Source organism: Thunnus albacares, chromosome 23 (assembly GCF_914725855.1).
Source record: "Thunnus albacares chromosome 23, fThuAlb1.1, whole genome shotgun sequence".
Lineage (NCBI taxonomy): Eukaryota > Metazoa > Chordata > Actinopteri > Scombriformes > Scombridae > Thunnus > Thunnus albacares.
Genome location: NC_058128.1, coordinates 4623555 through 4647931, shown reverse-complemented (window position 1 = coordinate 4647931; position 24377 = coordinate 4623555). Strand labels below are relative to the sequence as shown.

At 37.4% G+C, this 24377-nt stretch overlaps 1 protein-coding gene across 3 annotated transcripts in view; it reads left to right on the top strand.

The window, feature by feature from the left end:
- LOC122975494 (plexin-B2-like) overlaps positions 1-24377 on the top strand; it is a 212901-nt gene that overhangs the window by 44183 nt on the left and 144341 nt on the right. For 2 of the 3 annotated variants that reach the window (XM_044343944.1, XM_044343945.1), the window contains exon 2: positions 17150-17207. The gene's annotated coding sequence lies outside the window, so the exon portion shown is untranslated. Of the gene's footprint in view, positions 1-12633; positions 13406-17149; positions 17208-24377 lie in introns of those variants that run through there. The other variant, XM_044343946.1, reaches the window with a different exon arrangement.

The window sequence follows — 24377 nt, the reverse complement described above, 5'->3', positions numbered from 1 at the left end:
TGTGGTTTAGTGTTTCTCTAATGTGTGCTCAATGCCAGCGTTTTATAGTTATGAAAACTAATGAGTCATCCACAGAGAGAGCAAAGAGGTACCTTTTTAAATTTAATGAGTCTCATTTAGGCTGTTGGAAGTGTTTCTGTATGTTAGTACAGTGTTGCAGAGCTTTACATGTGATTCAAGAAGCTAAAGGTTTATTTTGGATGTTTTTAAACCTGCATTGTTTAGTCTGCTGAATCGGATTTTACTTTGCTTTCTCACATGGTTTGATTCATTTAGGCAGATCTGAATGCAGCAGTCGAACTTTGTTGCAGACCAGTACAACCTCACACAGACCGTTTTCAGGAAGTGGTCTTGGTCTGAACTCAGGAGCGGTTTGTTTGCAGTGGAAACATGATCCAACCTCAATCCGACCCAACTGTTAGGCGTGCTCTGCAAGTTTTAAGCTAAACGGTCCCTGTAGCTTTGCATACTGGGATGCGGACGTGCAAAATCATCAGTTGCTAGCAGCTAGCTGGAGGATGAATCATGATCTGACCTGGATATTTGGCAGATAGGACCTTCTTTAGGAACTTTTTCCTGTGTTTATGTTCTTGGTTCACTTGATTTTTTTTTTTCTCTGTGTGAAAAGAAACTCAACCAAGGGGAAAATGCAACAAGGTCTCCAACTCGTCGACTGATTCAGACCAGAGCAAACCAACTATAGGTTTGAAAACACCCTTCAAGAGGACAGATCATGCACATTTCCAGCTCTACATTTATATTCTGTGGCTCTACTGGAATATCTTTCCATGATTTAGAGTTAAAAACTCCTTATTTATCTAATGCTTCCTCTTTATGCAACCCCTCAGTTCAGCCTCTGTCTTAAACAGGCCGTTTTTAGCTCCTGTCTCTTTAAGGCCCGCCTCCTGATTAGCCCACTCTGTTCTGATTGGCTAGTTCCCGGAAGCTCTGGAGGCTACGTACACACACAGTAATAGTGGGATTTTACTTCTTTTTCTTGTTCTTTTCTTGAAATATAAACTTATCAAATCCATCTGAACATGTTTGAGCCCTAATCCAATCCAAAATATGAGATCGGACAACTTGAATAACCCATAAAACAACCTTAGCAACAGCCTTAGCAACAAAGGCTTTTGAACAGACGGCCGTTTCTGGGCATGCACGAACAATCTGATGTCATCATGAGGAGGAAGCATTCAGAGCTGAGGCCCTGGGTTTTGACTTGCAGGGAGCCTTTTTACATACATTCCTCAAGTTTTGGAACTTTGACCATGTTTAACATCCAACATCAAAATCACAATCACACAGAAATGCATGTTTTGTCCCCTTTAAATCAACCAACAATCAATCAATCAACACTTTCTTTCCCCAACACGTTTCCCTTCCTTACCCCAGACACTCTCGTCAGTTGACCTTTGACCACTTCCTTAGTAGTTGGCCAGTTCATTGTTCGAGTTAAGGGTCACGACCCTCAGACGACCCTGAGTGATCCCTAGTGGCTTTTCACTGTGATAGCTTTGTGTGGCAGATAATGCTCAGACATGTGTTCCCTTGTTAACATGTGCCCCTGTGCAAAGTCATAAACTCGGGAGGTTAGACATGTTTACAGGGATCACTGGGTCTCTTTGTCGAACAGAACAGTTAACATTTTGTTGCTGTTTTTTTTTCTTGTATAGGTGCCTTGAAAATGAGCCCAGTGTTAGTAGTAGTGGGTGATAAGTACATAGCAGCGTCTGGCTGTTTGAGGGATTCAAGGCCAACGCTGACGACACTACAGATAATCAGTATTTGTTTAAAATGGTCAATAAACATCATGATGTGATATATTACCTTCCACCAATACAAGTATTTTCACCTGAAATTGTGTCATGTCATGTGGGATTTAAGTGTCTTGATGGTTTAAGTACAGTTTTGCCAAAACATGTAGATGTCAGACATACAATATTAAAGGCTTTTTCTTTTGTATATTCAGAATTAAGGCTTTGGTTGAAATCTTTAGATACTAGTGCAGTTAGGATGCTTCAGATTTGGTATGGACAGCCCAAAAGTTTTTTTATACCTTTTATATGAAACAAACAAACAAAAAAAAGGTAAAATTTTGATTTAAATGGGAACTGTTTGATCAAACAACTCTAGGCATCTCGCCAGACATTTGATGTTGACTTTCAGGACCTGGCAGTTTGATAATTGGTGGTAAAGACGCATTTTTGTGCCAAAAACTATTTAAGTTCAAGCTCCAGCTCTGCTCAGGACTCTGGAATTTCTTTGAAATTACTTCTTTCAGTTTCTCGTTGTGGCCTTTGACTTCTCTTGGTTTGACTTTTTAAACATTATTAACATTATTTTCTACACTGGGACATTTAAGATTGTATTTATGGGCCAATACCAAGAGAACTGGAAATGAAGCAGAAAAAACAACAAACGGACAACATTTGTCAATGTAATGAGATTTTTTTTTTGGCTGAAATTAATTAACAGTGAATCTACTGCAGCATAAAGCATCAATACTGTTGGATTATGTTTGAGCTTTTAACAAACATCAGCCACTCAACTTATATTCATTGCACTACATTAAATATACAAATATTTAACTACATGATCATGTTAAATAGTGTTAAACAAATCATTACAGCCACTTTCATCACGTTTTGAATGAAATTCATCAGTTGAAACTGTCCACAATGTCCTTATATAGTCACAGCATGATTCTGATGGTAAATAATGAGGCAGCACTTGTCTTTGTTGCAAGGTTTAAGCTCTTTTATCACCACTGTGTCAACATCCACGTGTTTGCTGGGTAGTCTGACAGTAAAGAGTTCTGTCAAGTTTATTCAGGGTTTCCATCTTTAGGTCGTTGCTGTGTTGTTGTAATGTGAATTGCAGTTTTGCGCGCCTGTTTCCCAACTTTACAGTATTACTTCATCTTTGGTTTTTGTGTTCTCTGGACGTCCACTCCCCTAACAGCGTCCTGCCTCTGTACATGGGAAAAAGGGAAAGCCCCTGCGGTCTCCAAGGAATTCTGCATGGCTATGGTATGACGTAGCAGGAGTTAATTAAGAACAGATTCTCTGCTTTGTACAACTGCAAAGGACAAGTGACATTTGTAGGAACCTTCTTCTGTGATTCTTTCCGCCCTCTGTCTGCATTCTTTTACAGGTCTTTGTTTCAAAAAAAAGGAATATATCATGGCCGTAGAATGATGAGGAAAGATGTAAAGCAGAGCAGATTAGATACAAATCTTTTTATCTGCCTTGAAATGGTCAGATCCTCCACCTTCTCAGGTCATCTCCTCCACTCCTTTTTTTTAATGCTATAACTGTGCTTTATAAGGTTATCCACAAGTTTGAAATGATTTAAATTTAAAGGACAACTTTTGTTTATTACAACTTCAAACTTAGTTTCTTAGATTTGGTCATCATGGCAAAAATGAAGTAGTAGCAAGAAAAATGTGCAGTTTGGCAGTTAGCCAAAATGATTTTGTTGACAACAAACATCTTGGTTTACTGACCAACTTCCTGGTTCAACTTTGACCTGCTGTATTTATATGATACGGCTGGCAATATTCCATGTTTGTCTTCTTGTTATGAAATCCCTGGAAAAGATCAAACTCAGCAATGACTCGATCTACTAACAAGTATTGCGTGTGTATCCAAAGTCTGATATATCTTATTCCTCTGTGCTGTAAACCTCCTTTGCTGTCCAAAAACTATTAAAAACACATCAGTGAGTGAAACTGCTGCACTGGATTAGATGATCTTTCATTACTTATAAACACAGACTGTAATTTACTTTGACTCAGTCCCGCACACTGCCAGAAATACTCACTAGGACACCAAATGTGTATTAATCCACTGCAAAAAATAGTCCCCAATAAATGCACATTTTGTCCTTTTTATGAGTAACGTTTGCTAAAAACACAGAAAAGTTCTGGAAAGCCAGAAAGTATTGAGTCCATTTTCTCATTTAAATTCATTGGAGCAATATCACTACATACCCAGATTTTAGTAAATGGTCAATGGACAGAATTACAAAAATAGACCCAAGGTGTAATGAACCAGAATTTTTCTTTAAAGACATGAAAAAGTCACCATGTAGTGGCAGATTTAAGTGCATTGTGCACATTAGATTTATCCAGATGAGGTTGCTAGTAAAGCTCCTTTAGTAATCACATCATTTCTATATCTTTATATACACTTCATACATTCATATCTTCCTTTTTGCCTTATTTTAAACCTCTTATACCTTAACATTTAATGTCTTTATTTATAGTATTGAAAGGGTTTCCTGCTAAATCCAAACAGAAAAGGCTTTTATTCTTTGTTTTGTGCATTCAGTTTAGTTTAATTAATTTCCAGGTAGCATCAGGAGTTCTGGTCCAGATCTACCCGCTTGTATGATTTTCTCCTCTGAGGATTTCTGCAGGGGAGATAAGATATAAGAAACAAATACAGCGCAGATATATATATTTCTTTCTTAACCTCTGCTGACTCATTCCAACTTTCTGTTCATACTGTGACTTTGTTTATTGCCTTTTCTATCTGAGGATTATGGGATTCGCTTCCTCTCAGTGTACTTGATGATACATAACTCCAGAAACAGCAGAATCAGGGTTGGAAGCTTTAAATGTGCACCGTGCTGCATGATGAAATGCACCGATGTGGTCAGACGTCACGTTTTGATGTCGGCACTTCATTTCTGTTTTTCATGTGTGAAGGAGAATCGTGTTTGTTTTTAGAAATCTGTCTCTCCCCCTGGGATATTACCCGATTTTAACGGTGCTCTTTTTTTTTTTTTGTCTTGCATGAAAGACAAAAAAGTCTTTGTTTTCACATTGGCATGCAACTGTTTGCCAGTGGCTAACAGAGAGGAGGAATGTTCAGTGGCATGTTGATTGGCTTGGCTTTCTTTATCATCAAAGAAGAGGAGTTCTTCCACCAGTTTATTATTGATCTGAGCCGGGTTACCAATGATCTGCTGTGTGGAAGCTAATCACACTGAGCTTCTTATTGATTTGAAAGTCTTTTGAAAATCTCTCTTTTTTTTTTTAAAGGAATACACAAACACTTTTGAAGAACCCATTACCCATTGAGAAACTAATAATTGGTTCCAGTGCTCCACGCTAAATATTCTCATAATGAGTCAGAGAATGTTGCTAGAATTATCTGAAAAATGATGAGTGTTTTTTAATGGTTGTGATTTGTGGACATGTAGATTCATAAGTTATATCTTAATAATGGCAAACTTTTAGGTTAACTATGGGGTTAGTAGAGTTAGGACTGCTCTGAACTTTGACCACCTTTTAAATCCAGATTGAAAACCCTCTTGTTCTCCATCTCATTTGACTAAAACCATGAACATTTCCTTATTTTCCACCTTGGGCTCCATCCTGAACTACCTGCTATTTATGTCTTAGATTTTATCTTCTTAATTTTTAGCTGCATTATCATCGTGGCTCAGAGGATCTGCTGACTTTACCTCTTGCACCACCATGAGGTTGACATTTTTAAGTTGTTGAGAAATATCTTAACAGCTATAGGATGAATTGCAGTAAAATTTGGTAAACACATTCATGTCCCCTTCAAGATGAATTGTAATACCTTTGGTGACATTTTAGCTTTTCCTTTAAAAGGTTTCCACCAAAAGGTCAAAATTATGGCCCAATACGTTGCTGTATGTAGTGCCAAATAACAAATGTTAGCATGCTAGCATGTTAAACTAAGATAGCTACATTGGTAAACATTATACATGCTAAATCTCAGCATGTTAGCATTGTCATTGTGTGCATGTTAGCATGCTAGCATGCTAAACTAAGATAGCTACATTGGTAAACATTATACATGCTAAATCTCTGCATGTTAGCATTGTCATTGTGCACATGTTAGCATACTGGCATTAGCATTTAGGTCAAAGCAATGCTGTGCCCAAGTACAGCCTCACAGAGCTGTTAGCATGGCTGTAGATTTTTAAAAATGGTCTCAGTACTTTCAATTTGTAATTTTATGTCTCATGTTGAAATTTGTATTTGCTAAATTTAAAAAAAACAACTTTATTTTTAGCCAATGTAGCTGATGTAGTCAGAAACATTTTTTTAAGCAACAGGAAATTTATTAACTTGAAAAATTGCATCATTTAGCTTCTTTTAGTATCTTACTATTTAGTGTCAGAGCTGTCTGGTGTGATTTCATTAATCTTGAGCTAATGTAAGTGTTGAGTTAAAAGTTTCCAATTCTGCAAGAATAAATGTGAGCACAATATTCAAAACTGAGGTGACTCAGGTGTAGACTGGTCTTTTATTGGATATGACCGTGTTGCGAAGGTTTACAGAGCAGGAAACGATCTATGTGTCCCTGATTTGTCTTGTGAATGCAACAAACTGTGTTTACTGACATCTGAAAACCTTGTGAGTCCGCCGTAAAATATCAAGAACACGTTAAGGTCAGAGCACAACAGGTATTAATATCAGGGTGATTGAATGATGAGAGAAGCCAAACTTGTAAAAGTGGGTGACGACAGAAAAAATCTAGCCCATAAACCATTTTTTGACCTCTGTGATAGCTCAGTTTGATTCTTTTTTGAGCGTCATTTCACTACCTGTAGATTGTGATTTCAATATATTGTCCAATCTGTATGGAAATGATCACAACAGCACAATGTACATTTGTTTAAGGCCGTTTTAAAAGTTGGTTTCAAGGTTGAAAGATGAAATGCATTTCCTCTTTTGACTTTTAGTTCACCACTGTGTGAATGGTAATTTACTCCTCATGGCCACAGAGGACTGCTTATCAATGCTGTGGTATTTAGAGCAGTGTTTTTTTGAACTGTGGGTTACAAATGTTTTTTGTTGTTGTTGTTTTTTTCAAAGCAGTAGACAACATATGCATTTTTCATCTCTATTTCTTTTTTTGTTAAAGGTGAATTGTTTTGGGCTTAAAACTTAAAATTCTCCACAGATGGGGGTGTTGTTTATCTCAGCATCTTCTCTAAAGCAGCAGGAAACAAGTTGTTCTATTAATGGAGCAGAATTTATCAAAAATAGAGATGTTGGAGAGAAACGAGAATTAATAACAGAACAATTTTTATAATAACATAACTTATCCCACCCCTAGTGTACACACCACATACTTGCGTAATCTGTCATGTTCTACCTTTGTTATAAAGTTATCAACAACCTGTAAGACATATTTTTTGTTTTGAATGATTGTAACCTACTGCAGAAAAAAACACTGCTTCCTGATAGAATGCATTATTTATGAAGAAAATTGGAAAATATCAAGATTCTACTTCTACTTGCAGTTTTTCCCCTGACGAGACAATTTGTTTGTTTGACTCGCTGCAGACAGTCAGCACAAAGCCTCTGTGGAAAACACTGTATTTATTAATGACCCGCTTCCAGTATTAAGGTCTTGAAAAGCAATAATATGTCTGTTTTACAGTGAATATAAAAGCTTTAGGATGGTTTAATGTCAGTGAATTTCACAAGTTGTAGTTGCTGCTGTTATTGGCATTTAAAGTTTTAGCTTAAAAGCTTTGGTTGATATAACCTAGATGGAAAAAATAAGAAATCTCAGGTATTTGGTGTTTCTACTGTGGCTACTGCTACAATAAAACACATTTATGCACAGAAAATCTGATTAAAATGACTTGAATCACTTCTGGAGATTCCTACACAGAGGACCAGTGTAGTATTGATAACCTCCAAACTAAATGAATGTAATCCATCATAAACATCATGTCAGAGGTTTACAACAACGACCTACGTTTGGTAGAAGCCGTGTTGATGCTTCACATCTACATTTGTATTTCTCCTCTGCCTCTCTAAGCATAAATCTGTAAGACATTTTCAGCACAGTAGAAAATCAATAGCACCTTCTGGAAAGTTCTCGACTCGGGTAATTACATTTCTTTCCTGCGCACACACTCATCTTCATGTGAACATGAGCCCTCGTACCTGATCATAAGCCAATAAAGTGTGAGGTTGTATTATATTTCCCTCACCAGTAATTTTCCTGCACTCTTTTATGTGTTAAAGATGCACGTTGTTTGGCTGCAGGTGGTCCAAATACAGGAAGTGCACAAACACATACACATTGTACTGTAAAAAGGCAAACGTTTGTTGTCATTTTGGCTTCAGGAGGAACCTGAGAAAACATGTCAGCTGATGGAAACCAACATTAGATCTACTGACACTGAGTGTAGCCAAATCTAGCAGCACTTAACTTCACACCTTCCACTGTCTGCCAGTGCCAGAAAATATTAAATGTTTAAACCTGTAGTAGCTGATTTTTTGTCCACTTGGGGTGCTATGGAAACAAGTTCATCAGCGTTTAATGTTGAACTTGTAGGCAAACAGTTGCTTATTTCCACACATCCAGCAGTTTTTTTCCACCCAGTTGATTAATGTAAATCCAATATTCACTCTCCTTTAGCTCTGCTTTGGTCTTCACCTTTAGCTACTAAATGTTCCACTTCGTCATCCGCTAGTTTCTTTCTCTGATAGTTCTTTGTAGAACCGCAGGAACTTTCCGAGGGGACTAAGAACCTTTACCTGCGTTGCCACCGGAGGGACCAGGGTCCAGATGAAGTTTCAGGGAGATGTTTTACCTCTCAAAAGGTCCCTGCTGAGGAGTAGTACCTTCTAAAAATACAGAAACCTTGGCGGCCAAACTTGTACCACTTCATTCATAAAACAAGGAAGTACTATAGTATTGATTTAAGATGAGAGGAGGATGTTTCACTTTGGTTGTTAACCTTAAAAGTCAAGTTTGCTGTCGGCTTCCTGACCCGTTTTTATAAAAAGAGTGAGAGATGGGATGTTTTTCCTCGTGTGTGAATACTGCGTTTCAAATGCCGACGTTATTTTTTAATTCGTCTTGGCTCTAATTTGCATGATGCTTCCTCAGATGCGGTGGAAACGCACACAGGATGGCACAGTAGGGACTTTTAGTTCTGAGTTTACCTCCTGAAATTAGTTCCTCTGGTTCCAAAGTACCTGGAACTTCTGGTCAAAAAGGCGCTTAGGTTTGTCGCCACAAGTTTCACATTACACACAGTAATTTGGTCTGTTTATATAAAAATATTGATAAGTGTAGCCTTAAGCTTCATGTTAGACTTGTGTTTTCCTCACAGACGGCACTGGTTCAATGTTTGGATGTACTGGTGGCCTCCGGAACTTCCCATGTGGTCACAATATCCTGGGTCCTGATACGATCTGGTATCTGTGTTGCACACGATTTGTCTTCTCTCCCCTCTCTCGCTCTCTCTCCCTGTTTCCTCCTACTTTTACTGTCAGATATCTCAAAGATCATAATGAAAACCGCTAGTCACGGTTAACAGATGTTGCTGCAAAATATCGCTGCCACATTTTCAGGCTTTGTTGCGAGTATGACGACTTTTAGGAGTTGAAAAGTGAGAAAGACTGTATCACCTGACTGTGAAATGTACCACCGTTTAATTAGTTAAATTATGTGGCAACTGATTTTATGTCAGTGCAGTCGGCAGTATACTCTTAATGAAGCCATATTTTGCATGTTTATACAGGAAAATTGGTGTGTTTGCAACCTAAAAGAGGCACCACATTTGGTTTCAGCCTCTCTGCAGTGTGTGTGTGTGTGTGTGTGTGTGTGTGTGTGTGTGTGTGTCTGGTTTGCTGAGCCAGGTTGTGTCGCTGCACTCAAAGCTCTTCAAAGGCCTGCCATAAAACCTTTGGATCTTAATCGGATGCTGCTCAGACTCCACATTGTAATTACGTCCACACAAATTCCTGTCTACATACTCCTACAGAGAAAGATGTGTGTGTGTGTGTGTGTGTGTGTGTGTGTGTGTGTGTGTGTGTGTGTGTGTGTCGGTTGGTGGGTGGAGGGTGGTCGATTTTGTGTACAGTTGATGTCTCTTTGGGGGGTTTATAAGCTGCATGTTATATCACGTTAACATTGTGTACAGGCTATTGATGTTTGTGTGCGATGCTGGTGTAATATTTGCACAGATGTTTGTGTGTGTGTGTGAGAGAAAGATTGTGTGTGTGTGTGTGTGTGTATGTGTGTTTGCAGCTTATCTTTTCCATGCTCTTCTCACCAAGTTTCTTTGGTCTCAATTGGATGTGAAAGGAAATCCCATGTCTGCAAGGCTTCCACTACAGGCACAGACCTGTGTGTGTGTTTATGTGAATGTGTGTGTGTGTGTGTTTATGTGTGTGTGTGTGTGTGTGTAAAGCCTTTACCATGCCACAGTGGATTAACCACACAGTTTGAGCAGTAACAGTGAGGCTGAGAAGAAGAGATTCAGAGAGAAAAAACAGGGAGCATGAACCAGATAGTGAATGGGAGGAAGACAGAGAGTTTAAGATTGATAACAGAAAAAGTGTTTTTAACTCCAAAACACGATATATTTGGCTTAAAGGCAAAAAAACACACACACACACACTGAACACTGATTAATACAACCTCTAAGTGTCTCTGTTTTATGAGCTTTCAGCAACTGTCACATTTTTGCATAATGTGTTTAAGATAAGGTGATGGAAAAGTTAGTGAGCAGAAAACAAAGGCTTTATAGCACGTAATTATTATCGTTCACTATCGCTGCTCCGGGCTCTAGGCGAACGTGCTCGGAGACGCTTGTGTGGCCGTTATTATACACGTATGTAGCACTTTTTTTTATTTTTTTTGTCTCCTGACAGCTGTTGAATCCAGCAATCAACCCTCTTGACACACACAGTTCTGCGCTATGTGTTGTTGAGATTTGGAAGGTGTTTACATTGGCCTCCTTTCCGCGACCTACGGTTACCCATGAGACACTTCTCTGCGTAATTCCAACTTTAGACCACCTTGGATTTAAAAAAAATACCAGGAAATCCTTTTTTTTTTTTTAAGCAGCCTCAAAAAGCCAGGCTATACTTATAAGCTTCAAGTTTCAAGTCTGGTTGTTGTGAAATGCTGAAAATCATAAAAACGTTTTTGAACTGGCTGCAAAACACTCTGAACAGATGTTTATCAGAACAATTAATCAACAACAGGAAGTCTTTAGCTGATGACACAACTTGTTCCCTCTCAAAAACCCCTAAACTTTGCATCAAACTAGGTGTTAGTTTAAGCTATGCAGATACTTTAGATACTTTAGATGCACAAGTACTCAATTAGTTGTGTCTTTGAATGTCATTTTTGTTTTTTTTTTTTTTAATTTTATTTAAGTTCTTGAACAATTGTTTGAGTTTCTCAAAGCCCAAGATGCAACTTGAAATGTCTTGATTTGTCCACAACCCAAAAAATACTCAGTTTACTGTCATACAGAACTAAAGAAACCAGAAAATATTCACATTTGAGAAGCTGGAATCAGAGATTTTGGACATTTGTCCTCTTAAAAAGTGACTCAAAATGATGAATTGATCATGAAAATAGTTGCTTAATTTAATAGTTGCCAACTAATTGATTAATAGACTAATCATTGCAGCTCTTTAAAAACCTGGTCGAGTAACTACATAACAGGCTGTATTTCTTTCATCAAAGAAAAGTGATTTTTGGCGGAGAGTTTTTAGGAGAAAATCTGATGACATTTCCAAAACAGCTGCCATGATTTCCCTCAAAAATTCAGGAGCAAAGACCAAAGACAGCTCAGCAGGCGAGGTGTTCATCCAATTTCCATAGAAACTTCAACTTCAATTTGTTTAAAGCGCTCATCACCCAAAGAGTAAAACACACACTCACACACACACACACACACACACAGACATAATAATGCTAATATAACAACAGGATTGAGGTTAGGAATTAAAAAATAAATATCATATAACCAGAATGGAGCTGGTGGGGGGGGGGGTTACAGTTAGTAATTTGATTTCCCAGCCAATGAAATTAGGATGAAATTAGGAGAGGCCATAGCTCACAGAGGAAAATATGTGTTTTCAGCCTGGATTTAAAAGGCTTTCCTCCCGAATGTGCAGTAGTTTATTCCAAAATAAAGGGAGCTCCTTGTGCGAAGGCTCTACCTCCAAAAGGAACAGTTAAGTAAACAGCTTTATGAGAACGTGAAGGACATGATGGAGTATGTGGTGTAATAAGGCTGGAGATATATATATATATATATATATATATATATATATATATATATATATATATATACGCAGGAGCCAATCAAAACCTCAAGAAGGAGGATTTTGAATTGGTAGCCAATGCAAAGATGGAAAGATTTATGCTGGAGGAAAAAAAAACTGTGAATCATTAATTATAAAGCCTATTTAAAATCTATCTCCAGCAAAATGAACATTAGGCTGTGGCATTCCTCAATGAAGAAAAAACTTAAGGAGTGTGGCCTGGCATTGGGAGGGTAGTTATCAGGCATGATAGGGGACCATTCATGTCGACACCGGTATTATTTTTAGAACGAGGCTTAAATCGGTCAACAGACAACCGGTCTAACCAGCCTAGCGGCGACTCAGTGGGTTATGTAACAGTGTGATCTCTCCTCAGACATTACTACAGCGTACAGTGCTGCTGTTTCATAATGTTTCATCATTAATTGCGCTTTGTGATGCTGTTGTTACCTCAACCTGGCAGCCGCTCGCCGCCGCCTCCTTCCTGCTGTTCAATGAGGCAGCGTCTCCATGCGAGCCGTTTAAAGGGAGAAGGAAAAAGGCTCGGCTGCACAGCGTTCAGCTCGCTGCGCCGCCCTGCTCTCATAGCTGGCATTTCTCAGATAAGAACCAGCCAGCAACACTGATTTACAAGGCTCTTCTCCTCCCTCTGTGTGTGTGTGTATATATATGTGTGTATGTGTGTGTTGTCGTTGATTTAAAAGACTCAAAGTGTAATAAACTATAATGAAATACTCCTCCTGCGAAAAAACACCAACCTGCAAATCACATCACAGCATTCAACGCTTGTTCCCCATCTGTCAGCAGCCGTACAGCTGATGTGTGTATGTGTGTGTGTATCTGCAGGTTTCACTTTGCACATGTTGAACGTAAATCTCTTTTCTCTTCATCCTCCTGTTTTTTTTTTTTTCTTTTTCAGGGTGTGTATTATATTTCTTCTCTAGTGTTCCTTCAGCTCATCGGGCGGAGTGTATATGTTTACTTCACTCCCATTTCTTAACACACTTCATGCTTCTCTCGCTGTTTTTTCCTAGCAGCAGTCATCTGATACAGGCATCAATATTAAAGGGGAGGGAGGATTCCAAGAATGCGGGAGTTAAGTCCTTATTTTATTGGATTTTCAACCACCAGGGCTTTCCTGAATACCAGCAGTTCCAGCGCATCCTTAAAGAGTAACTTAACACTGAGCTGAAAAGTGTTTATCTCACTTTTTTTGGCTTCTGATTGACAGTTTGACCACACCCAGCAGTGATGTCAGGATGTACTGACCGCACCTTGAGTGCACGTCTACATCACGGCAGCGAGATGAGAACAGAATCTCCGGTTAGTCTTGCAGAAATATTTTGAATTTTAGGAGTCTCGTTTCCCAAAAGCGTCTTCAGGCTAAGATGATGGTAAAATCCACGAATTACGAACCTTCTTAAGCTCAAAAGGTGTTTCCCGAGTGACTCCTACTAAAACTACATGTTTCATTCAAGTTTTCATTGTTTTTGTACATTGTAAAGTCTATACTTTTATCATGAATATTGATGTTCTCTAAGTAAAATGTATGATGTTCATGTTTAAAGTAGAAAGTAAACAACAACTTTTCATTGTATAGCTCGGCTTACAGACAATTAAATATGCAAAGTTACTTTAAAATGTATTCAGCATCATCTCCATCACCACAGACAGCCGACGTTAAGAAGCTCTTAAGTGCTGCTTTTGTAAATTTGTGTAGAAATTTAAAAGCGTTCGCAGCAGGGCTGCAGCTAACTGTTATTTTCATTATCGATTGATCTGTCGGTTGTTTTCTTGATTAATAGATTAGTTGTTTGGGCTATAAAATGTCAGAAAATGGTGAAACATGTTGATCAACAGTCCACAACCACAAAGATATTCAGTTTACTGTCATAGAGAAGTAAAGAAACCAGAAAATATTTATATTTGAGAAGCTTTTTTCTTAAAGAATGACTCCAAACAATTAATTGATAATCAGAATAGTTGGCGATTAATTTAATAGTTGGCAACTAATTAATTAATTGACTTATCGTTGCAGCTCTAGTTTGTAGAAATGTTCCATTTTTTAAAAAAAATAATTGGTTTAGGGCTTCACCTAACAATTATTTCATTATCGATCTGTTGATTATTTTCCTGATTAGTTGTTTGGTTCATAAAATGTCAGACAATGATAAAAAAAAATGTTGATCATTGTTTCCTAAAGCCCAAGATGTCTTGTTTTGTCCTGGCCACAACAGTCCACAACCCAAAGATATTCTGTTTAATAAAGGAAAGAAATTACTTTCCTCTCACCTATTATGACTCAATTCTAAATGATAAACAACAAATCTTCCCCATATTGATCACTCGGACTCTTTTGGGAAATACATGACAATTTATAAATAGCTTCTCTGTTCATCACAAACATCTCTTTCCTTCTTTTTCTTTCCAAATGGTGGAGACTCATGAGATATAGAAACGTGACTAGCCACTCTACTCTTGAATATTGCAGATTATTAAGTCCCAAGGACATTCGGTGCTGCGATACAGAAGGTTGTATTTACCGCTGGAAAGGTGCAGGATTGATTAGCAGGTGGTTGGATGAATGCATAATATCCAGTTAATTAAGGAGTGAACATTTAAAAATCCTTCCAACCTTCATTTTAATAAGTGCAGATGAATGAGCAATGAATGAATGAAAAAGGACATTTTAACATCCTTTTATTTCATAAATTAGATGTGTTATGGTCTTGATGAGATTATAAACAGCATATTTGGCTTTCATCTGCAGATGGAACTTATTATGGTGATAAAAGCAATAACCACAACAACTAATGTGACGAAATGTTCATACGTATGATAACAAATGAAGCATCTCCATGACAACGGAGCAAATTTCACTTGCAGTTGAAGGCCAAAAATTTGTGGCTGAAAGCTTTGGAAAATTAGAAAATGAACCTTCAAATTTTTCTTTTTGACAAGCTCAAATTGATTTATAATTTTTCTATTTTCTATCCATCTACACATTACACTGTAGAGCCAAAGAAAACCATGTTTGTAGAAGTTTTGTAAAATGGAAAAATATATCCTTGCATTTGCAGATGATGTTATGTTTTCTGTGTAGTTTAGGTTTTTCTTGGTTGTTTGCAGGATATCTCAAAAACTAGCGTACAGACATAGATTCATAATTGGTGTAAAGTTCAGCTATGGGCCATGGAAATGATTAGCTTTGGTGCGGATCCAAGAATATTTTTAAGGATTTCTTCTTCTTTAAGGACATTTTATCTTTTACATTTTCAAAATTTTACAAGGTAATACTCAAGTGTCTCAAAAGCATAATGACACTGACAAGGGTCCAAATTCAAATCCTTCTCTGTGATAAAAATTACAAATTTATAGGGGTTATGCAACCTTGGCACTGGTAGATGCTTTTTAAAAATATTATTTTCACAGGAATTTTATGACTTTTATGAGATACAATAGTGGAGAGACGACAGGATTTGAACCAGAGACGTTGCGATTCATGTAGGGCTGCAACTAACCATTATTGTCATTATCAATTAATCTGCAGAGTATTTTCTTGATTATTGTCAAAAAATAGTGGAAAATGTGTGTTATAACTGCCCTCGGCTCAAGGCAATGTATTAAGACGTCTGACTAACAGTCCAAAACCCAAATATATTGAGTTAACTGTCATATATGACACATAAAAGCAGGAAACCTTCGAATTTGAAAAGCTGAGAATTTTTTACTTAAATCATTATTTGATTATCAAAATAGTTGCAGAATAACTTTCTGTCGATCTACTAATAGATTAATTGACTTTTTTGTTGCAGGTCTAGGTTCATGGTTGGCATATTATATGTAGTATTTAATGAAGTAGGAACCGTGGTGATCCTGTCTTCAATCAGCAGCATCTTTCCAGACTCTACTCTGTTGTTCCTGCAGGGTTTTTGCTGTAGGTGTTGACTTTATCATCTGTACTTCCCTAGATTTTAAACTCAGTGGTATCTTGAGGAGCTGCACAGACGAGAATTTTATATATATAAGGATGGGTGTTTTTTTGGAAATAATATACCATCAAACTGTAGATACTACAGACGATGCAGTCCTCACATTATTTAATCAGGCTGCAAAATTATGTCTTACAATATCTCTTATAATAAAACATCTACTCTTTTTTTGCATTTAGCATTTTCCAAACAGAAGATAAAAGTATGTCCACATGTATGTTTTCCGATGTTAACAGGCGTCTACAGGAGAAGAACTTGGATCAGGATGCTGTACAATGAAAAGCCATGAAGTCAATTTAATCAATGCTAACCATGTAGTATTGAAATCTGTGCTATTCTGGGGTTGATTGTCATGCCAGGCTGTGGAGTGAAGTGGTCTGACTCATGGATGATTGGTACTGTAGGTGGTTGATTAGTTTGGTCCAGATTACATGGACCGCTAAAGTCTGATTAGCGTGTGTCATAGAAAAAGTTGGAGGCTGAGTCTTGCCCACATAAGTGTAATTAGCATCTGTGTGTGTGTGTGTGTGTGTGTGTGTGTGTGTGTCCTACTTTGTCAAGTACTTCCACCACCAGGCTCTTCTTGCAGAGATGGTGTGTGGGCGTTGTCTTTCTCCAAAGCAGACTTTCTCGCTATTGCTTTCCTCTCCAGTTTTTAGCTGTTTCTCCGCATAATTAACCTTCATTCAAATGGCATTTTGTTCATTTACATGTTTAAACCCTAATTGACCACTCACACTGATGAAACACTTATAAAGCTCCCATGGGATGATTCGTATAAAACTCCAATTTAAGCTAAAAGTAATTTTTGCAGCAATGTTCTTGTGGTTTCTGTTTTCAGCCCCTGAATATATTTTACTCTCGTGGGAGCTGATGGTTATGCACTTTATTTCTTCAGTACAAATAAAGTTCTCTGCACAGTTTGAAGATGAAAACCTGGCAAATTACTCTTTTAAAGTTGGATGTTTAAGTAAAGTGGATATCCTTTTTTGCATTAATAATGCCAAAATGTAAGTCAAGTAAAATGTATCCAAACTTTTTAATAAAGCAACTTCTTTATGTGTTTTTTTTCTAGGAGAGGAGAGTGAGGTGGTTCATTTCATCGGACTTCTACAGGCCTGAACACTGAACAGGTAAGGAAAAAATAAGATTTTATCATCTTCTCTTCCTGTTTCAGCTCTTCTCAAATTGGTGTTCTTCTTCACAGATTATATTTTTACACCTCTCCTTAAAGGTTAAATGAAACAGAAACATCCTGCATATAAGGACATGTTGGTGAAGGTGATGGTGTAAACAAAAATCCATCACTAAGTTTTATCCCGCCGCTTTTCCCCCTTTGTGTCAAATCAAACAGCCTTTCTTTCCTTATCTGATATCCTATTGGTTTACAGTTTATGATGGTCCTGCTCTGTGTCTATTTACATTTATATTTAGTCATAGTGAGGAAAGACAATCAAGCGTTAGAGGACAGTGAATCAAAAAGAGTCATGGTACAAATTCTCAAGTAGTTGATCAGGTACAAGTGCAATAAGAAGGTGACAGAAGGTGTTTTTTGTTGGTTTTTTAAAAAAAATTACAACTGGAAGTAGACAAGTGCACAAGAAATACCATAAACATCAACAGAAATTACATCTCATCATAGTAGTTATGATACCATTTTAAGGGGCATTTAAAGTGATAATGAATAAAAATTGATATTTTCTAAATTTGTTTAATCAAATACATAAATTTTGGCTCTTGTGTTTGTCCTTGGCACTTCTACAATATATTAGAAAAAACAGTGTTAATACATTTTTGTGAAACAGAGGATAAATCCCGAGTGCCATGCCAATAGTCCAACAGCCCATTATTGCAAAACCCCAATAGTTTGAAAAACTCCCCATTGGACCGAAAGCCCAATAGTCCAATGGCCCATTATTGCAAAACCCCAATAGTTTGAAAAACTCCCCATTGGACCAAAGGCCCAGTAGTCCAATGGCCCTTTATTGCAAAACCCCAATAGTTTGAAAAACTCCCCATTGGACCAAAGGCCCAGTAGTCCAATGGCCCTTTATTGCAAAACCCCAATAGTTTGAAAAACTCCCCATTGGACCAAAGGCCCAGTAGTCCAATGGCCCATTATTGCAAAAACAAAGCCTGCTGCTCTGAAAATAGTTGGTTTTTTTTATTTTTTGAAGAATCATATTGTTTCCTAGTGGCACAGTTGCAAATGTTCTGAGGCCTGCTGCTATTTTAAATGATCTGAAATGGGCAAACCAACATTATCTTTTCTCTGAATCTAAAAATGTCAAGTTGTCTCTATTTTCCATCCATCCAACAACTTTTTTCTGGTTAACTTCTTGTGTGTGTATATAATGAGCATTACAGCCAATTGCGTGTTGTTTTATAGATAAATTCCTCCACTCAAGACAAAAGGCTCCCGCTTTCTTTATAAAAGGCTTTTGTCATATAAAATTCTCATAAAAGCAGTTCATTAAACTGGACTTGCTGTGTCAACACATAGCTTTGCAGAGCTGTTACCTAGTCATTTAGCCCTATAACACACACAAACACACATTATTACTCCGGCGCGGCGCTCTGCTGCAGTGTGTGAGTGGGAAGCTGTCAGGATGCTAAAACGTATACAGGAAGGCAGGTCCGATAGTACGACTGATACAGGAAGTAGTTCAGCTGTAATAATAAAGTGTTTATAGAACTGTGCTGATGTTTATCACAAAGTGTTTTTAGTACAATCAGATGCTGCCTATTTATAATTTAACAAAGTGATCCTATCTGGTGTTTCCTACAGTAAGTGTAAACAGAGTCTCTATTCAGCTCACCTCACTTGGAGGAGAGGAGCTGTTGTTCTTGTTGGTCACAGTTGGAGCTACAGATCAAACCTAAATGTATCAATTAAAGCCCCAATAGATTAGTCGATCAACAGAAAACATATCAGCAACTATTTTTGATAATCTAATAATAGTTTTAGTCATTTTGTAAGCAAATATGCCAACATTTCCTGCATTTACGTCCTCAAATGTGATGATTTAATGCTTTTCTTTGTCATACATGATTGTAAACTGAGTATCTTCAGGTTCTGGGCTATTAATCAGACACTAGGAACTTATAACTGCTATTTTCACAAATTTTTGACATTTTATAGACAAAACAATACATCTATTTATCAAGAAAGTAATCACCAGATTATAAAACTGTCAAATACTGGAAGTTGGCATTGAATTTCTGGCTAAAATTTTAATTTTGTTTGCTCTTCAGACACATTTTAATCATAGTTTTGCCAATTTCTGTTGTACAGCTTCCTGTACTGAAGAAACAATTGATTTTTCTGAACTTTGTCTTCTTTTGTGAAATGGAGAAAAAAAAGTCTTCTTGTAGAAAACCATGTTGATATTTCTCACTGTAAGGTGTGGAAAAGTATTATTTTGGTATCAGCACTGAAACTCAGGTAGCACTAATATTGTAAAATTTCAAATGGTAGCTGAGTCACAATCCAGATGAGGAAAGAAAAGTGGGTCAGATGTGAAAGAAAAATATATAATAATACAAAGTAAAGTTGTACTAAGAGCTTGCTTGGATACAAATCAGTATGCTTTTTTGCTTTGTTGTTGCTGTTCAGGTTGTTTTGGGGAATGGACTCACTCATAAGTTAAAAACTAGTTTATTGTTGTGCACATTCTTGCCAGATGTGAGTTTTTAGAGCAAATTAAATAAAATAAGTCACTAGTAACAGCTCATTTCTACAAATTAACAGGTTTTTTCTACTAGCGCTAAAAGGATTTGTCTGGTCTTTTAAAAGTCAATCAGCAGATTGACCAGATACCAGATAACTGATAATAATCACAAGTACAAATACAATATAAATACAAATATTTGCAAAATAAAAACATTTCCAATTAAGTCATTATGTTATGAAATATTTTAGTTATTTGGTCACTGAAGCAGCAACATTATGTGGATGAAGACCATGAGATGTGGTCGATAGCTTGAGTCAAGCTTTTTTTTGTGAAATTATGCTCCGTCACTTCCTCATTCAGCGAATGGGAAGCTGTGTCCAAACTTTTGACTGGTGCTGTATTTATTCATTTATCTTGGCTGCTGATCAGACTAAACAATAAATGTGATTAAATGATAGGCTGCGGAGTATTTTAATGGATTCTTGTTGTTATCCGGTTCCATTCATAGATTAAACAATTAATTAAGAGCATTCAATAAATGGATAGGGAAAATAATAATTAGTTGCAGCCCAACTTTCTACTGACACAATTACTGTAAGCGTGGTTATAACAACAAAGCTCAGCAATGAAAATAAATGGAAGTGCAAAACTGTGAAGTGTAACTGTAAGTTATTTTCCACTTCTTATATCTTCATATGTAGTTTCTTTATTTTTCTCACACGTACTCTTCTCCCACTTTCCTCTGGGAGATGTACAGGAAAGCACTGGTTTGTTTTCTAGGAGGAAGTTCATCGTGTTTGCATCTTTATTTCTGTGTGGGTGTTTGTGTGTCTCAGAGGGGAGCTGCAGCTGTGAAGGCTGCTAGCTCAAAAAAAATGTGAACTCAACTCGCACCGTGCACTTCCAAAACGACAGACAAGAGAAGAGACGGGGACTGTAGGTATTACTGTCAACAACCCTGAGAAGTCTCTTTAAAGCTTAAATGCAGATTTGAGTATCATAGCTGTTAATTTTAAGCATCTATTCTGCCTGGATTATAAAGATATTTAGAAACTTTTAAGTTATTGCACATGATTCAAGAGCTTCTCCAAATCATCAACTGTAGTTTCATCCTTGAGATGCTTTCACCTTCATAAATTTAGTGATGTTTTTTTAGGGAGTCATGGAGGGGAAAATAACTAATTTGAGAAAGGAAGCAATGTGGGGTGTGGGATAAAAAGCACAGATGGGTTAGCGACACACTGAGATCAAAATATACCACGTTAAAAAAACAATTTTGTAAAATGAATATTTGATATAAGGGGACAAAAAAAAATCTCATTTACATATCAATTATATTTCAAACTTTGGGAAAAGCCACTAAGCTACATGTACAACTGTCCTCGCATACACCTGAGATTGAAATTGTATCACCTCCAATATCCCTTTACTCCACCACAGAGCTTTCATGTTTGCACAGGGCTCAGTTAACGAAAGGCATTCTCAATTTCATGTGAGCTCCAAATTTGCCCTGCAGGACCTATTCTGTGGCAGCGAGGATGTTTCAGCTAACTACCAGAAGGAAGCAATTGTGCATACAGAGACTGAACACCTATATTTCAACAGGAAAGGAAAATGTTTCATCTCTCATTGATGGATTAAAGAGATCTGTTCTCGGTTAGTCAGGTAGAAGCGGGTGTGCTGTGAAATCCAAAATGTTGACTGAGGTGGTTCCGAACTTGACTTGATATTCACTGGAAAACAGACACTTCGGATTAAACCTGATGTGAATCCAACCAAATGCTGAACAAGACTTTTTTTAGACGAACAAAATGTTACAATTAACTACTCAGTGAATCTCGGTTTACGCCATGGTTACATTATGTAATCAACGTAGCCACGCCCTAAAGCATATCCTGCTTTATCGTCTCTTTTACCCTAAATGGGGCCATAATTTACAAAATGAACATCATGATGTATTGCAAAAGACTTGAAACTAGTGATTGAGACCACAAACTCATTAGGAAACAGTTTACTGAGGTAATAAATCAAGAGAGAAGTAGAGTCATTTTCTCATAGACTTCCATACAATCAGACCTTCTTTTGCAGCCAGTGGAGTCGCCCCCTGCTGGTCGTTAGATACAATGCAGGTTTAAGGCACTTCCGCATTGGCTTCACTTTTCAGCCCAGGAGTTACCTGCTTGGATTCAGCTTAGGTGACAATGATCGATCGATTGTGACATTGTATGTTTATAGAGGCTCTTTGACTATATACACATTCTGTATACCTTGCAATTTTTAGGCCATATCGCCCTCACCTAGTTCCAAAAACTTGGCTAGACTTATTTACAGCCTGTCAGAGTTCATCGTCAGCAATTTCTTTGGTGAGTACAATGTTATCTATGTTAGCCATTAGAACTAATGGCTAAAATTACAAAATAGCATTGTAAGACGCAAGTTATATTGAAACAAAATAATACTGGAGATCCTTTTTTTAAAAATTTCCAGTGTTCCACAGCTCAGAAGTTGCATGCTGAATAATAAAAGAAAACTCAGAAGGGCAGTGGCTTAAGGTGAATTCCATTGTTGCGAACCTGTGCATTTTGTAAATTGAGCCTCTATTTTTTTTGTTAGCCGGGAATATCCGCAAAATACTGAAGCCATATTATAGCTGATGTAGCTCAGAATCTTTTGCAATTGGATGCAAAGTTCACACTTGACAGGTCTGACTTCTGCCCCATCTTCATTAGACATTAATGTATGCCGGATATAGTTTGAATATTGTATCATAATATATATAATTCACTATTTCTTTGAATATTGTATAAAGCTGCTGTATTTGAATTCAGAGACAGTAACGCCGCAGGTGACAGATGGATAGACACCGATAGAGAGAATAAATACATCAAGAATTAGACACAAGAAAGCAGAAAATGGAAGGTTGAGAGATGAATGGACAGAGATAGGAAAGAGTGTGTGCGTGTATATACATATAGACGTTTGCTAATGATTTGAATGTATCAGATTCTTACAATAACAGGTTGATTATGTTGACCCGTGTGATGGAGAACGTGTCTGTGCTCATGAAAAACGTCGCCTCGTCTGTAAATGTGCTGATGCGCTTCTTCAATGTGGGGGGAGAAAAAAAAGTGATCTCTCTCTCTCTCTCTCTCTCTCTCTCTTATCTCTCTGCCTTTATTATACCCCAGCATTTAGATGGGTACAGCATGAGATGAGAGAATCAGTTTGTATTGAACATGGTTGAATGCAGTGCTGATGAAAGCTCATGCTGATAATAGCTTTTTCATTATGTCCTTAGCCAGGCTTGGCATTTCATTTTCTATTGCGGGGGGAGAGAGAGAGAGAGAGAGAGAGAGAGAGAAGTTCTGATTTTCACTTCTGCAGCTTTGGGTGGGTGCGGTGTCTTTTGACTGGAGTTCGATTGTAGTGTTTGTGAGAATATCATTTCTTATATTACATTTCTGCTCGATTAAGCACCATGGAGAAACATGGGGGGTGCAGGGGTGTAAGTGGTTGTATTTACTCCTAAAAATAGACGTCAATGCAATTTAAGAAGAATCCAACGGAAGCGAGATGTGATTTTTACCATTTAAACTGTGGTATTGATGTAATTGATGCAGTCATCAGTGTGGTCACGGTAGCACAACTGTATTCCCCAGTTTGGTGGCGAGTAGGGCTGCAATTAATTATATTCATTTTCTCGATTAATCGATTGATCGTTTGGTCTATAAAATATCAGAAAAGGTTGAAAGATGTCGATCAGTGTTTCCCAAAACCTCAAGATGCAACCTGATATGTCTTGTTTGTCCCAACCAACAGTCCACAACCCAAAGATATTCAGCTTACTATCATAGAAAACTAAAGAAACCAGAAAATATTCACATTTGAGAAGCTGTTGATCTTCTGTTGATCAGCTAATCGATTAATCGACTAATCGTTGCAGCTCTAGTGGTGAGTAGATGGGCACAAGGGCGGGTCCATGCAGGGAAGAAATTTTAAAGAGATGAATGTCAATAGATGGTTTTTTTAATCCAAACAAACCTCAACAAGAATAAAAAGTACAATCAGAACTCTCTTAAGCTTTTAGCCACATTTTGACCAAACGTTGATTCATTGCACATTGGTTTATAATAGCCTAGTTTTAAAAGTCTAGAAAAGTTATCATGGAAGCCATTATTTTATACTCTGTCTTGACAGTTTTTTAGATTAACAGTAGAATTTGGCTGTTCATTTTACAAAGTAATCTATCTTGGAAGCTGCTCGCACTTTTTCGTCCATTGGTGAGTCTTGTTCTTGCATTGAGATTAATGAGGGGTTTTTTTTTAAATGTATTTTTTGACGTAGTGCTAATGTTGACCTGACCACCGCCTTAAGACTGTAATGGAGAAAAATCCATTTGTTACATGAGTCAGTAGGTCAGTTCATTCATCTTCAAGAAGAAACTGTAAATCTCGTGGATCTAAATGTTGAAGTATTATATTCATATTGGAAAAGAGACCCCCACCACTGCGTCCATGCCTTGGAATTCTTGGAATGTCATAAAAATTCGAGAGGCTTGTCCGTGACATGGAAACAAAGAGAAAATTTGGAAAACTCTCTGAAGTCATACAATGAGATATTTTCCAACTT